At 36.2% G+C, this 14688-nt stretch overlaps 1 non-coding gene across 1 annotated transcript; it reads right to left on the bottom strand.

The window, feature by feature from the left end:
- Nucleotides 1-13159: 13159 nt before the first annotated feature.
- Nucleotides 13160-13267, bottom strand: LOC112782121 (small nucleolar RNA R71). Its single transcript, XR_003192859.1, has one exon. It is a non-coding gene; the product is annotated as a small nucleolar RNA R71 (small nucleolar RNA).
- Between the last annotated feature and the right edge of the window lie 1421 nt (nucleotides 13268-14688).

Here is a 14688-nt window from a genome sequence, read left to right as displayed (position 1 = left end):
GAAAGAATAATGAAAAAGAAAAAATGTTATTGATAATCTAAAAAATCATAAAAATGATTCTTGAAGCAAGAAAAAGCAGTGAAAAGCTTGCAGAAAAAAATATATGCGAAAAAAAAGAGGCAAAAAATACAGAAAAAAAAGAGAAAGAAAAAGCAAGCAGAAAAAGCCAATAGCCCTTTAAACCAAAAGGCAAGGGTTAAATAAAAAGGATCCAAGGCTTTGAGCATCAGTGGATAGGAGGGCCCATAGGAATAAAATCCTGGCCTAAGCGGCTAAACCAAGCTGTCCCTAACCATGTGCTTGTGGCGTGAAGGTGTCAAGTGAAAAGCTTGAGACTGAGCGGTTAAAGTCGTGGTCCAAAACAATAAGAGTCTGCTTAAGAGCTCTGGACACCTCTAATTGGAGACTCTAGCAAAGCTGAGTCATAATCTGAAAAGGTTCACCCAGTTATGTGTCTGTGGCATTTATGTATCCGGTGGTAATACTGGAAAATAAAATGCTTAGGGTCACGGCTAAGACTCATAAAGTAACTGTGTTCAAGAATCAACATACTAAACTAGGAGAATTAATAACACTATCTAAATTCTGAGTTCCTATAGATGCCAATCATTCTAAACTTCAAAGGATAAAGTGAGATCCCAAAACTGTTCAGAAGCAAAAAGCTAATAGCCCCGCTCATCTAATTAAGACTGATCTTCATAGATGTTTTTGGAATTTATTGTATATTCTCTTTTTTTTTATCCTATTTCATTTTCAGTTGCTTGGAGACAAGAAACAATTTAAGTTTGGTGTTGTGATGAGCGGATAATTTATACGCTTTTTGGCATTATTTTTAGGTAGTTTTTAGTATGTTTTAGTTATTTTTTATTATATTTTTATTAATTTTTAAATAAAAATCACATTTCTGGACTTTACTATGAGTTTGTGTGTTTTTCTGTGATTTCAGGTATTTTCTGTCTGAAATTGAGGGACCTGAGCAAAAATATGATTCAGAGGCTGAAAAAGGACTGCAGATGCTGTTGGATTCTGATCTCCCTGCACTCGAAGTGGATTTTCTGGAGTTACAGAAGCCCAATTGGCGCACTCTCAATTGCGTTGGAAAGTAGACATTCTGGGCTTTCCAGAAATATATAATAGTTCATACTTTGCCCGAGATTTGATGGCCCAAACCGGCGTTCCAAGTTAGTGTCAAAATTCTGGCGTCAAAACGCCAGAACTGGCATAAAAACTGGAGTTAAATGCCCAAGCTGGCGTTTAACTCCAAGAAAAGTCTCTACATATGAAAATTTCAATGCTCAGCCCAAGCACACACCAAGTGGGCCCGGAAGTGGATTTCTGCATCATTTACTTATTTCTGTAAACCCTAGGTCACTAGTTCTCTATAAATAGGACCTTTTGCTATTGTATTTTCATCTTGGTTATTCTGGTTCCCCCTCTGGGGCCGAAGCCAATGAACACTATTTTCACTTATGTATTTTCAATGGTGGAGTTTCTACACACCATAGATTAAGGTGTGAGCTCTGCTGTTCCTCATGAATTAATGCAAAGTACTATTGTTTTTCTATTCAACTCAAGTCTATTTCTTCTCCAAGATATTCATTCGCACTCAAGAACATGATGAATGTGATGATTATGTGACACTCACCACCATTCTCAGCTATGAATGCGTGCCTGACAACCACTTCCGTTCTACATGCAAACAAGCTTGAATGTATATCTCTTGGGTTTCTAATATAAGATTAGAACCTTCGTGGTATAGGCTAGAATTATTGGCGGCCATTCCTGAGATCCAGAAAGTCTAAACCTTGTCTGTGGTATTCCGAGTAGGATCCGGGAAGGGATGACTGTGATGAGCTTCAAACTCGCGAGTGTTGGGCGTAGTGACAGACGCAAAAGGATCAATGGATCCTATTCCAACATGATCGAGAACCGACAGATGATTAGCCGTGCGGTGATAGCGCATTTGGACCATTTTCACTGAGAGGATGGGAGGTAGCCGTTGACAACGGTGAAACCTAACATACAGCTTGCCATGGAAAGGAGTATGAATGATTGGATGAAGGCAATAGGAAAGCAGAGGTTCAGGAGGAATAAAGCATCTTCATACGCTTATCTGAAATTCTCACCAATGAATTACATAAGTATCTCTATCTTATTTTATATTTTATTCATCTTTTAATTATCAATTCTCTATAATCATTTGAATCCGCCTGACTGAGATTTACAAGATGACCATAGCTTGCTTCAAGCCGACAATCTCCGTGGGATCGACCCTTACTCACGTAAGGTTTATTACTTGGACGACCCAATGCACTTGCTGGTTAGTTGTGCGGAGTTGTGATAAAGAGTTGAGATTACAATTGTGCATACCAAGTTGTTGGCGCCATTGATGATCACAATTTCGTGCACCAACGACCCACCACCAATACACATTGCGAGTCCAATAGAAGACATGGATGTGGATGGTGAGGAATTTGACGAGGAGTATGTTGCGGATAGCAATGATAGTGGTTCTTCTGAAGATGATGGTGAGGAGGAGTTTGTACCCGAGACATCGGTGGAGGCATCAGTTCAATATCTTTTTCCTTCCCCGCACCCAATTTCGGCCTTATCCGTTGTACCCAGTCACTATCAGACATTGGGTCTGGATGCGATGCACGAGAAAACTCCATTTTTGAATAGGGTGAAGACGATTACAACTTAGACGGTGGTGTGGAGTTTCGTGTTGACCACAGATTCAAAAGTAGAGTTACAGTGATGCAGGATGTGAAGAATTACAGCATTCGTAAAAGTGTTGAGCACCGAGTAGTGGAGTCGGATCAATTAAAGTACCATATTCATTGCCGGCAATATGCAGCTAGTTGCCCGTGAAGTCTCCGTATTGTCCTTTGACAGAATCTCGGATATTGGTGAGGCCTCGTTTAACTGTGGTGTAATTAATATCATTTATCATTGTTATATTTTGTGTAAATACCAACCATGTATGTGTTATTTCATTAGGGAGGTGCATAGGGTTGGAGGAGCGCACACGTGTTTAGCACCAACCATGTCTCAGGAGTCAGGACCATCAACAGTTGGACAACAGCCTCATCTATCTATTGTGTCATCCTACCATTGATACAGTCCAACCCATCCGTTAGCATCCCTATACTACAAGGTGCAATTAGGCAAAGCTATCACTTCAAACCCTCGTATAGAAAAAGGTTTGGATAGCGAAGCAAAAGGCATTGTGCATATATACGGAGATTGGAAAGAATCATACAATAAGGTGCCTAGGTTGCTGCAAGCACTACAGAGTTATTGTCCTAGAACAATATGTGAGTTCAAGGTCGTACCGTACTATGATAGACACCTTATGGTGCGTGACTGTAGCATGTTTAATAAGGTATCCTGGGCCTTCCCTGCCTGTATGGAGGCATTCAAGCATTGCAAGCCATTCGTCTCTATCGATGGCACGCACCTGTATGGCAAATATGGTGGTGTTTTGCTTATTGCAGTAACACAAGACGGTAACAACAACATTTTTCATGTTGCTTTTGCAATTATTGAGTTTGAGAGTACCAAGTCCTGGTCTTTCTTCCTTACCAATTTGAGACGATATATGACCCATAAGACGACCTATTGATTATGGATTTGGATCCTCTAAAGTTTGAATTTCACTTTAGAGAGTAAAGTGTGATCTCTCACCATTGATTTCATAGGTAGGACCAATAATAAATATGAACGAGAAACTATTCAAGGGTAGAAGATCACACTTTACTCTCTAAAGTGAAATTCAAACTTTAGAGGATCCAAATCCATTGATTATTTCCAACATACCTCACAAAAGGCATATAGTGTGTTCTTTGTTTACTTCATTTATTTTATACTTGAATGTTAGTTTAATAAATAAAAAATCCTGGTAAACAATATTAAATTCGAATGAAAAATGTATAAACCTATAAAACTATAAAAATTTTAAAATTAAAAATTTTCCCAATAAATATTTACATGACAAATTAATTTAAATTATAAATAAACTAGTTTAACAAATAACTACAAACATTTATCTTATAATTTAATTTAAATAAAAATATTTACTTAAATAATTAACAACAAGTAAATCATCAACTTATTAACTTAATTTAAGTAACAGCAAATTTAAATAAAATTATTTACTTAAATAATTAATAACTAAAAACATAAACATCTTGTTACTTAATTAAGTTAACTAAAAATATTTAGTTAAATAATTAATAACTAAATTAATAAACATATACTTAATAACTTAGTTTAAAGAAAAAACAAATCTAAATAAACATTCAATAACAAATTCATTTCACTAATACCTAAAATCGTACCCTATCATTTAAATCATTACTAAGTACTAATAATACATTCATTCGCCTAACATATAATGCATACTACTTTTATAAAAGTACCCTAAGTATGGATACACGTGCATTCTTTAACATAAACATAAAAAAAATATCAACCTCAAAGTTGCCTGCCCCAACAATGTGTTATGTCGCGCTCAGTTGGTTGATGTGCGCATCATGTGCATCGACACGCGCCATAATCTCCTAGTAATTCGATAATATATATGATTAGAAAAAAGGTAGAAGTGAAAAAAAAGTTGAAGAAATAGACGTAATAAGGACTCAAATGACGCTGTGGACGAAACGTGATACAACCACGTTGTTTTATGTTTTATCTCGTTTACAATATAAATAAAATACGTGCACTCTTATTTTATTTATATTGTAAATAAAATAAGAGATACAATAAAATTTTATAAAAATGTTACAAATTATATATTTTAGTAAATAAAATAAAAAAATTCTCTCTAACCTTGGTCAATTTGAATATACAAATTATTAGTTATTTGATATATGTTTCACGTGATACAAGTGGCCATTAGTATTTTCCTCTTTTATTATTTATTTATATTTTATTCTTGTATAATCCTTTCGTTTTCAGATACTAAAAAATTATTCTTTGATTTAATTACTCCATTGGTTCTTATAGTTTTACTAAATTGTTAATTAGGTTTTTATACTTTTTTTAATTGAATCTCTACATTGATTTTAATTTTATAATAGAGTTGAATATTTCTTTGCAAATTAAATATATTCATAATTAAAAACCTAAATAGATATTTGATCGAATATATTTTGAGAGAAATATTCTATTAATTTAAATATTTTTTATATAAAAAGGACCTAATTACAAAATTAAAAACAATATAGAAATCTAATTAAAAAAAAGTATAAAAACCTAATTAAAAATTTAATGAAATTATAAAAATCAATAAAGTACAGGTCAAGTTAATAATAATTTTTTGATTCACTACGATAAAAATTTGATTGTTGCTTTTCTCTCTGTATAGCCCTCATCTCCAAACTTCTACCTTCTTCATGACTACTAATGGGAAACCAAAAAATATACCGAACGACCACCAAACCACTGAGCAAGAGTGTGACCTCTTGCAAGCAAGAAAGTGAAAAAGGGTGAAGATGAGTTTATTGGAACCACTATCCTCGTCCCAAGAGTTGAAGACTGGATGCAAGATGAACCAGAACTAATCTTATGCCAACATGGTCCATGGAAATGAACCTGGGGCTGATGTCAGGCTGGTTGACTCTGAAGATGATGATATGTCCAGTGAAGAAGACAGCCAAGGTGAGATTGTCTCTGAAACTGAAAAAAAAGAAAACAGGGATAATTAAGAAGGACAACACTAGCAAATCGGAAATCAAAGTAGTGGACTTGGGAGAAGGCCTATTTAATATCCTTATCAGTGAAGCAGCAGAACGTGAACTGTGAAAATCATGGTGGAGGTCCTTAATAGTTAAACTGTTAGGAAGAAAGCTAGGCTACATTGCAATGAAGAGGAGGTTGAAGCCTTGTGGGGCAGATTTGGTGGGATTGAAGTTATTGATCTGGGAAACGACTTCTACATAGTCAAGTTCTATGCTCAAGATGATCTAGACCATGCTCTTTCTAGATGGTCCCTGGAAAATATACGATCACTACTTAGCTATTAGGCTATGAGAACCAAATTTTAACCCTCTTGACACAACCATAGATAAAATTATAGCATGAGTCAGATTACTAGAGCTCCCCATAGAACTCTATAACGACCAAATCTTGAGGAAGATAGGAGATCTTATTAGAAAAACCTGCAAAGTTGATTACAATACTTTCCATCTTTGTAGAGGAAAATTTGCTAAATTATGTGTGGAGGTTGATCTAACCAAACCTCTATTTGGGAGATATATGGTCAATGAAAAACTTTATAGAATACGAAGGCATACATCAGATTTATTTTGCATGAAGTAAAGTCGATCATGACAAAAAGAATTGTATGATGAGGAAAAAGAGAGAAGAGCAAACCAATGTAACTCCTAATGCTGAGAATAATCAAGTGGGAGCTGAAACCAACAATGAAGACCAAGCGGGAGGCAACAATCAAGTGGAACAAGATAAAAATGAAGAAGCCACAGGAAAGGAAAAAGGGAAAGCCATAATGACTTAAAGCATGGATAACTTTGGACCCTGGATGGTGGTACAAAGACAGAGAAGGGGAAAAAGAATCAAAAGAGGAGAGCAAAAAGAATGGAGTAGGAACTAGCAAGATCACAGAAAGGAAGAAGGATAATAAATTAGGATTCAGTGTCCTTGAAGTCGGACAACCACAACAAGGAATTGAGGAACCACAAGCAAACAACAAAGTTAACAAAATCCACAGCAACAATTACTCAGACCAGCAACAGAAATCAAAAGCCAAACCCCAACCAGAACCACAAACAGCAATCACAAGAGGAAGCAAGACCAAAAATACAAGCTCCCAAACCAGACCAAATAAAGAGAAAGAACCAGTTACAAGGACTCAGAACGAATCTCAGCCAGAAACAGAAACCAGAAATGTCCTCAGAACCCAACAAATAGCAACCTGCAAAGAAAATTGGATAAAAGTTAATAATGATACCCAGAAACAGATTGAACAAGTTATAGATAAAGAGAAAAACACACAACAAAGAATAGAAGAAAAAAAAACACCTAACCCCATATACCAAGAAGAAAACAAAGAAGACGATGTGGATTGGAGATTCAAAAAGAAATATCAAAGCTAGTTGAAGGGTTAGATTTTGATACTCTGCCTAGTAAAGGCTGGAATAGAGAGGACACTGCTAACATGCAGTTAAATTAGCCCTTATGTTTTGACTTTCCCCAATGATTATTATGTCATGGAATGTAAGAGGTGCGGCTAGTGCGACTTTTAGGCACACCTTCAAAGAATATATGAGACAATACAAGCCTAACATTGTTATATTGCTAGAGATAAGGATTAGTGGTGATAATGCTATTAACACCATTAGAAACATGGGTTTCAGCTACTACATTGTCGAAGAAGCACAAGGGTTTGCTGATGGCATCTGAATAGTTGGAATGTTAGTGAGTACAATATTACCCCCATTGAACAACATCCACAATTTATTCTTGCAAAAGTTAAAAGCCCCATGAGAGAAGATTAGTGCCTCACAGCAGTCTATGCCAGCCCTCAAAACCAAAATAGAAGAACTCTTTGGCCTCTCATCGAAAACATTACGGATACTAATAAGGATTGGCTTGTAATAGGAGATTTTAACGAAATTAAAGACATTATAAAGAAGAAAGGCGATGGCAGCACTGATACTAGACCCGAATTTTGCGGCTTCGATAAACAATTGTGGCCTGATCGACTTAGGCTTTTTGCGCTCGATATATACATGGAGAGGGCTGTAATGGAAAGGAAAGGATAGAGTTTTCAAGAGACTTAATAGAGCCCTCGTAAACCTCAGTGGAGACTATCCCATCAAGAAGCGATTGTTAGTGTTCTTCCTAGGTCCAATTCTAACCACCACCCTCTCCTTGTTACTCAGGGACAAGGAATGGGGAGAAATAGAAATAGACCCTTTAGATTCGAGCTTATGTAGGCAACACACCCTGAGTATGATAATTTGCTTCGGCAGCATTGGAAGAAGAATGATACCTTCATAAGCAACCTCAACAATATTAGAACAGAACTCAACAAGTAGAACAGATACACTTTTGGGAACATCTTCAAGCAAAAAAGGGATCATGAATAGATAGGCAGGCATCCAGAGGCACCACACCTATAGGAACAATCCTTTCTTAGATCAGCTTGATACATCCCTTCAGAAGGAGTTGAATGACATGCTAGATAAAGAAGAGATCTTTTGGCTACAGAAATCCAGAGAGCAATGGATCCCAGAGGGAGACAGGAACACTAGATTCTACCTGTAACACTCTACCACACAGAGCTTTATATTTAAGCCGTAAAACAGAGGTGGTGTGATATTACAACATCTAAAATAAATAAATAAATAAATAAATAAATAAATAAATAGTAATAGTTGAAGAAAATTCATATTTGAGGAGTCTTGAAGAAAAGCTTAAGCAACAAGTTGTAAAACAAAAAAACGCAACGCGCACGCAAACGAAAAACCAAAAACGAGAAACGTGGATAAAGAGTATAAACATAAAGAGTAAAGTATCAAAGGTACAAAATATCAAGCTCCAGGCCCGACCTGCGATGCCAAGGGCGGCCGGAGAATACATATATACATATATATCCCAATACAACCCAAAATACATGAAACAAATTCCTATTTCTCCATGAAAGCCTCTAGGAGGAACAAAAGTAAAGCACTTACAGAGGAGAAATATATATACATATCAAAATATCAAAATATAACATCCGAGCTTTGCTTGCAACAACAAACTCCAGACGCCTAGTGAGGTGCTTCTCGATCTACATCTGAAAAACAACAATATATGTATGGAATGAGAACCGGGAGTTCTCAGCATGGTAAAGGTGCCATCATACATAATGTATTAGCTCCCGAAAAAGTTAGAGGCAATTCTAGAACTCCGACACTCAGAATTAAACTTAAGGATTAAACTAAATCGGAAATTAGGTAAATTGTCTAAGGTTCTCAAGTTCTGAATCTAATCCTAACTCAACACTTCATGTTTGCCTCCTCCAACCCTCCGAGACAACACCCGTGGAACTACCCTCGTCACTGATGAGCGGATAATTTATACGCTTTTTGGCATTGTTTTTAGTATGTTTTTAGTAGAATCTAGTTACTTTTAGGGATGTTTTCATTAGTTTTTATGCTAAATTCACATTTCTGGACTTTACTATGAGTTTGTGTGTTTTTCTGTGATTTCAGGTATTTTCTGGCTGAAATTGAGGGACTTGAGCAAAAATCAGATTCAGAGGTTGAAGAAGGACTGCTGATGCTGTTGGATTCTGACCTCCCTGCACTCAAAGTGGATTTTCTGGAGCTACAGAACTCAAAATGGCACGCTTACAATTGCGTTGGAAAGTAGACATCCAGGGCTTTCCAGAAATATATAATAGTCCATACTTTGCCCAAGTTTAGATGACACAAACTGGCGTTCAACGCCAGCTCTCTGCCCAATTCTGGCGTCTAGCGCCAGAAACAAGTTGCAAAGTGGAGTTCAACGCCCAAAATGGCACAAAAGCTGGCGTTCAACTCCAAGAATGACCTATCCACGTGTAGACTTCAAGATCAGCCCAAGCACACACCAAGTGGGCCCCGGAAGTGGATTTATGCATCAATTACTTACTTTTGTAAACCCTAGTAACTAGTTTATTATAAATAGGACTTCTTACTATTGTATTAGACATCCTGGATTGTATTTTTGATCCTGTGATCACGTTTTAGGGGCTGGTCATTCGGCCATGCATGGACCTTTCACTTATGTATTTTCAAACGGTAGAGTTTCTACACTCAATAGATTAAGGTGTGGAGCTCTGCTGTTCCTCAAAGATTAATGCAAAGTACTACTGTTTTTCTATTCAATTCAACTTATTCCGCTTCTAAGATATTCATTCGCACTTCAACCTGAATGTGATGAACGTGACAATCATCATCATTCCCTATGAACGCATGCCTGACAACCACTTCCGTTCTACCTTAGATTGAATGAGTATCTCTTGGATCTCTTAATCAGAATCTTCGTGGTGTAAGCTAGATTGATGGCGGCATTCATGAGAGTCCGGAAAGTCTAAACATTGTCTGTGGTATTCCGAGTAGGACTCTGGGATTGAATGACTGTGACGAGCTTCAAACTCGCGAGTACTGGGCGTAGTGACAGACGCAAAAGGAGGGTGAATCCTATTCCAGTATGATCGAGAACCTCAGATGATTAGCCGTGCTGTGACAGAGCATTTGGACCATTTTCACAAGAGGATAGGATGCAGCCATTGGCAAGGGTGACGCCTCCAGACGATTAGCCATGCAGTGACAGCGCATCGGACCATTTTCCAGAGAGGATCAAAAGTAGCCATTGACAACGGTGATGTCCTTACATAAAGCCAGCCATAGAAAGGAGTAAGACTGATTGGATGAAGACAGCAGGAAAGCAGAGGTTTAGAGGGACGAAAGCATCTCCATGCATTTATCTGAAATTCTCACCAAGGATTTACATAAGTATTTCTATCCCTATTTTATTATTTATTTTCGAAAACTCCATAACCATTCTATATCCGCCTGACTGAGATTTACAAAATGACCATAGCTTGCTTCATACCAACAATCTCCGTGGGATCGACCCTTACTCGCGTAAGGTTTATTACTTGGACGACCCAGTGCACCTGCTGGTTAGTTGTGCGAAGTTGTGATAAAAAGTTGAGATTACAATTGAGCTTACCATGTTGATGGCGCCATTGATGATCACAATTTCGTGCACCATGTTTTTGGCGCCGTTGTCGGGGATTGTTCGAGTTTGGACAACTGACGGTTCATCTTGTTGCTCAGATTGGGTAACTTTCTTTTCGTTTTCTTTTCAAAAATCTTTCAAAAATTTCTCCTTTGTTTTCAAAAAAAAAATTTAAAATAAAAATGTTTTCAAAAATATATTTTTCTTCAGAATTTTTAAGAATGAATTCTAGAGTTTCATGAAGCATGTTGAAGCCTGGCTGGCTATAAAACCATGTCTAAATTCTTTTGGACAGAGGTTTTGGCTTAAAAATTGAATGAATTACTCTCATATTCATGCTAAAGCTTGGCTGGCTATTAAGCCATGCCTGACCCTTTGATTGGAGCTTTAGTTTAAAGAGCATAAGATTCCTGGAATTCATATTAAAAATTTTGGAATCCTTATTTTTCTTTTTTAAAATGATTTTCGAAAAAATTAAAAGAAAATACAAAAAAATCAAAAAATCAAAAAAATCAAAAGTATTTCATGTTTCTTGTTTGAGTCATGTGTCATGTTATAAGTTTGGTGTCAATTGCATACTCATCTTGCATTTTTCGAAAATTGCATTCATGCATTGCATTCATCATGATCTTCAAGTTGTTCTTGATAAAACCTTCTTGATTGATCTTCATATTATATTGTTTTGTGTTGTATGATGTTTTTCATATGCATTCTTGAATTCTTAGTGCCTAAGCATTAAAGATTTCTAAGTTTGGTGTCTTACATGTTTTATTTGCATAAAAATTTTTTTTCAAAAATAAGTTCTTGATGTTCATCTTGATCTTCAAAGTATTCTTGGTGTTCATCTTGACATTCATAGCATTCTTGCATGCATTCATTGTTTTGATCTAAAATTTCCATGCATTGAGCATTTTTAGTGTTTTTCTCTCTCATCATAAAAATTCAAAAAAATCAAAAAAATATCTTTCCCTTTTTCTCTCTTAAAATTTTGAAAATTAGATTTGACTTTTTCAAAAAATTTTAAAATCTAGTTGTTTTTATGAGTCAAATCAAATTTTCAATTTAAAAATCTTATCTTTTTCAAAATCTTTTTCAAAAATCAAATCTTTTTCATTTTTCTTAGTTATTTTTGAAAATTACAAAAATATTTTTCAAAAAATCTTTTCTTAATTTTATCTCATAATTTTCGAAAATAACATCATCAATTAATGTTTTGATTCAAAAATTTCAAGTTTGTTACTTGCTTGTTAAGAAAGATTCAAACTTTGAGTTCTAGAATCATATCTTGTGATTTCTTGTGAATCAAGTCATTAATTGTGATTTTAAAAATCAAAGTTTTTTTAAAAACTAATTTAAATCATATCTTTTCAAAAATATCTTCTTATCTTATCTTTTTCAAAAATTTGATTTCAAAATATCTTTTCTAACTTCCTAACTTCTTATCTTTTCAAAATTTGTTTCAACTAACTAACTAACTTTTTGTTTGTTTCTTATCTTTTTTCAAAACTACCTAACTAACTCTCTCTCTCTAATTTTCGAAAATATCTCCCTCTTTTTCAAAAATTTCTTTTTAATTAACTAATTATTTTTATTTTTTATTTTAATTTTCGAAAATTACTAACCTTTTTCAAAAACTATTTTCGAAAATCACTAACTCTTTTTCAAAAATTATTTTCGAAAATCCTTCTCCCTCATCTCTTTCTAATTATTTATTCATCTACTAACACTTCTCTTCATCTCACATCACTGCTCCTATCCTTACCCTTGTGTTTGGATTCTTCATTCTTCTTCACCCCTATTCCTTTTCTTCTTCTACTAACAATAAGGAACCTCTTTACTGTGACATAGAGGATTCCTCTTCTTTTCTTGTTCTCTTCTCTTTCTTATGAGCAGGAACAAGGAAAAAGGCATTCTTGTTGAAGCTGATCCAGAACCTGAAAGGACTCTGAAGAGGAAACTAAGAGAAGCTAAATTACAACAATCTAGAGACAACCTTATTGAAAATTTCGAACAAGTAAAGGAGATGGCAGCCGAACCCAACAACAATAATGCAAGGAGAATGCTTGGTGACTTTACTGCACCTAATTCCAATTTACATGGAAGAAGCATCTCCATTCCTGCCATTGGAGCAAACAACCTTGAGCTGAAACCTCAGCTAGTTTCTCTGATGCAGCAGAACTGCAAGTTTCATGGACTTCCATCTGAAGATCCTTTTCAGTTCTTAACTGAATTCTTGTAGATATGTGATACTGCTAAGATTAATGGAGTAGATCCTGAAGTCTACAGGCTCATGCTTTTCCCTTTTGCTGTAAGAGACAGAGCTAGAATATGGTTGGACTCTCAACCTAAGGATAGCCTGAACTCTTGGGATAAGCTGGTCAAGGCTTTCTTAGCCAAGTTCTTTCCTCCTCAAAAGTTGAGTAAGCTTAGAGTGGATGTTCAGACCTTCAGACAGAAAGAAGGTGAATCCCTCTATGAAGCTTGGGAGAGATACAAAGGACTGACCAAAAAGTGTCCTTCTGACATGCTTTCAGAATGGACCATCTTGGATATATTCTATGATGGTCTGTCTGAATTAACTAAGATGTCATTGGATACTTCTGCAGGTGGATCCATTCACCTAAAGAAAACGCCTGCAGAAGCTCAAGAACTCATTGACATGGTTGCTAATAACCAGTTCATGTACACTTCTGAGAGGAATCCTGTGAGCAATGGGACGCCTATGAAGAAGGGAGTTCTTGAAATTGATACTCTGAATGCCATATTGGCTCAGAATAAAATATTGACTCAGCAAGTCAATATGATTTCTCAGAGTCTGAATGGAATGCAAGCTGCATCCAATGGTACTCAAGAGGCATCTTCTGAAGAAGAAGCTTATGATCCTAAAAACCCTGCAATAGCAGAGGTAAATTATATGGGTGAACCTTATGGAAACACCTATAACCCATCATGGAGAAATCATCCAAATTTCTTATGGAAGGATCAAAAGCCTCAACAAGGCTTTAATAATGGTGGAAGAAATAGGTTTAACAATAGTAAACCTTTTCCATCATTCACTCAACAATAGACAGAGAACTCTGAACAAAATACCTCTAATTTAGCAAACTTAGTCTCTGATCTATCTAAGGCCACTGTGAGTTTCATGAATGAAACAAGGTCATCCATTAGAAATTTGGAGGCACAAGTGGGCCAGCTGAGTAAAAGGATCACTGAAATCCCTCCTAGTACTCTCCCAAGCAATACAGAAGAAAATCCAAAAGGAGAGTGCAAGGCCATTGAATTGATCACCATGGCCGAACCTGTAAAGGAAGGAGAGGACGTGAATCCCAAGGAGGAAGACCTCCTGGGACGTCCAGCGATCAATAAGGAGCTTCCCTTTGAGGAACCAAAGGAATCTAAGACTCATCTAGAGACCATAGAGATTCCATTAAACCTCCTTATGCCATTCATGAGCTCTGATGAGTATTCCTCTTCTGAAGAGAATGAGGATGTTACTGAAGAGCAAGCTGCCAAGTTTCTTGGTGCAATCATGAAGCTGAATGCCAAATTATTTGGCATTGAAACTTGGGAAGATGAACCTCCCTTGTTCACCAATGAACTAAGTGATCTGGATCAACTGACATTGCCTCAGAAGAAACAGGATCCTGAAAAGTTCTTAATACCTTGTACCATAGGCACCATGATCTTTAAGGCTCTGTGTGACCTTGGTTCAAGAATAAACCTCATGCCCATCTCTGTAATAGAGAAACTGGGAATCTTTGGGGTGCAAGCTGCTAAAATCTCATTAGAGATGGCAGGCAATTCAAGAAAACAGGCTTATGGACAAGTAGAGGACGTGTTAGTAAAGGTTGAAGGCCTTTACATCCCTACTGATTTCATAGTCCTAGATACTGGGAAGGATGAGGATGAATTCATCATCCTTGGAAGACCCTTCCTAGCCACAGCAAGAGC

Source organism: Arachis hypogaea, chromosome 19 (assembly GCF_003086295.3).
Source record: "Arachis hypogaea cultivar Tifrunner chromosome 19, arahy.Tifrunner.gnm2.J5K5, whole genome shotgun sequence".
NCBI classification, from domain to species: domain Eukaryota; kingdom Viridiplantae; phylum Streptophyta; class Magnoliopsida; order Fabales; family Fabaceae; genus Arachis; species Arachis hypogaea.
The sequence above is the reverse complement of the archived record's forward strand: the minus strand, read 5'-3'. Positions and strand labels throughout refer to the sequence as shown.